The sequence below is a fragment of the Gavialis gangeticus genome, unplaced genomic scaffold (genome assembly GCF_001723915.1).
Source record: "Gavialis gangeticus isolate Ggan-Ray unplaced genomic scaffold, GavGan_comp1, whole genome shotgun sequence".
Classification (NCBI taxonomy): Eukaryota; Metazoa; Chordata; order Crocodylia; family Gavialidae; genus Gavialis; species Gavialis gangeticus.
In genome coordinates, this window is record NW_017729001.1 from 12,152,676 (window position 1) to 12,154,928 (window position 2,253).

Sequence of the window (2,253 nt, forward strand, 5' to 3'; positions counted from 1 at the left end):
GCCTCCTGGCCCCGCGCGCACGGCCGGGGGGAGGGGTCCTGTCCCGCCGACCCCCCCGCCCCCACCTGGGCGGGCTGCAGGCCGCCAGCCCAGCTCCCTGCGCGCAGAGCCGCTCTGTCCTCCCCCGCCGCCTCTCCTCTATGGTCACATCACTTCCTCATCCGGGACCCGCCTTCCGAACGAGGCTGTGGCACCCCAGCGCGGGCGGGCGCTTCCGGGCCACTCCCTCCGCGCGTCGCTGCCTACGGTCACGTCGGCTCTTCCAAGCGGCTCCCCCTCTTGGCTATGACAGCTCTTCTGAGCACCTCCCCTCGGTCCAGTCCAAGCTGGCTCTTTTGAGAGCTGAGCCACGCCAGAGCTCTCCCCCCCCGCGGTTCTTGCCCCGCAGCCGGCCCGGGCACTGAGCACTGCCCTGAAGAAATAAGGGCCTTGTCTTGCAGGGTGCACAGTGATGGGCACTGCACAGGCGCTCATGGCACTGACAGGCAACCCAGGGATGCAATGCGGCCAGCTGGATGGTGCCAGCACCTGGGACACCCCAGGTGGAGGAGAGAGGCACCAGCGGTTCAGATCTGTCCCTGCCAGGATGCTCCCTGCCCGGGAACAAAAGACCAGGTCCTTCCCAGGACCAGCCCAGATTTGGAGCTCAGCCCTTTCCCCACTAAAGTCAGCAGCTGGAGTGCTGACCAGGGGGAGCCTGTGGCCTCCCGCTCCCAGTTCTTGTTTAGTATTCATAACACCAAGCAGACCAGGCTGTTGTTCTAGACAGGTACAGGGCAGAAATCACAAACCCTATCCTGAAGAGGTCATGTTCAAATTGACCAGCAGGGCATTCTCAGGTGGGGCCCAAGAGCAGCTGTGTTGCCTTCTCTGTAGGTGATTTTGCACTCCTTGGACGCGTTCCTCCTTCAGGCATAAACCTGACAATGAAGCTGTGACCTCAGTGGAAATGAACCAGTCTATTCTCAGACAGGGTTCATATTATACTCCAACTCTTGGTGGGGGATCTGCAGTGGTGGTAGCTGGAAGTTGGTTGGACCAACTCAGTTGGTCTAATAAAAGATATCACATCTACTCAAAGAACCTTTCTTGCCTTTGTCTTTAGACTAAGACGGCTACAACCAAAAACCCAGCAACATGGGCAGATGTAGGATTTTGAAAAGGGGGGGCAGATGGTGGGGTGCATCATCCCAGAGGTGACATGTAGGGGGTGCATGCCTTGAGTGGGGTGGTACACCCCCTACAAAGAAGTGCAGGCAGGCGCCACTTGCCACCCTGCTGCCAACAGTGTCTGTGGGCAGTCTCCAATCCCCACTGGCCGCTGCCGACAGTGTCTGAGGGTGGTCGCCGACCCTTGGTCGCCATCCCCCTCCTGCCAGGGCCAGTGCTGTCTCCGGGAGCTCCCCTGCTTACCACTGCCGCGCTCCCACCGCCACTGTGGGGGCATGCTTCATTTATGCATCATCCTGTATAGGACAACACATATTTTTCTTGTGAAAAAGAAATTAGAAGCTTTACTACTATGCTAGGGGCCTAGGGCTCTATTGTTTAGTTTAAGGTTAAAACAGAAACAAATATAACTTCATTAGACCAAATTAAAAACAGTCTGTAGCGATGTGAGATAGGAGGGATGTGACCAGGAGCAGAAAACAAGGCAGCTGAATTGCAGAACAAATTATATTTTAGGAGCACACCCAAAATGTCCAAGTTATTTTGCGCTATAAAGTGTGTCCTGGTTTCACATGGCTGTGTATCTTGTTTGGCTGTAAAGCATGATCATGTTTCCTGTGTGACATAATTGTTGTATATTGTACCTCCTCTAGGACTGGAGAGGACCACCTCCTCTCCCCTTCATTGTGGCCAGACCACTCACTGTTCCTCAACAGAACCTGTAAATCCATTTTAGTGACTCTGACCAAATCCTGGAGCACTGATCACCTGTGAATTGACCGGTCTGCATTAGTAGTGTACCAATGATGCTGTTTCTTGACTGGGATCCTGTGATGATGATGTTAGAAAAATTATTTAAGGTTCAGGCCACCTAGGTTGGGGGCTCTTTGTTTTTTCCCCTAGCTCCCCTCTGCAGAGGGGAGGGGGACTGCAGGAATGCTTGCTGGAGCCTGAGGCCAGATCAGGGGTGGACAATTATTTTGGGCAGAGGGCTGCTTACTGAGTTTTGGCAAGCCATTGAGGGCCACATGACAGGCAACCAGGGGCAGATAAATATTAATTTTCTAAATTTTTTAGGGGCCC

At 54.5% G+C, this 2,253-nt stretch overlaps 1 protein-coding gene across 2 annotated transcripts in view; it reads right to left on the bottom strand.

Annotated features, from left to right (window-relative positions):
* Positions 1–147, bottom strand: part of PRR14L (proline rich 14 like) — a 25,568-nt gene extending 25,421 nt beyond the window's left edge. For both annotated transcript variants that reach the window (XM_019506839.1, XM_019506837.1), the window contains exon 1: positions 66–147. The gene's annotated coding sequence lies outside the window, so the exon portion shown is untranslated. The remainder of the gene's footprint in view (positions 1–65) is intronic.
* Between the last annotated feature and the right edge of the window lie 2,106 nt (positions 148–2,253).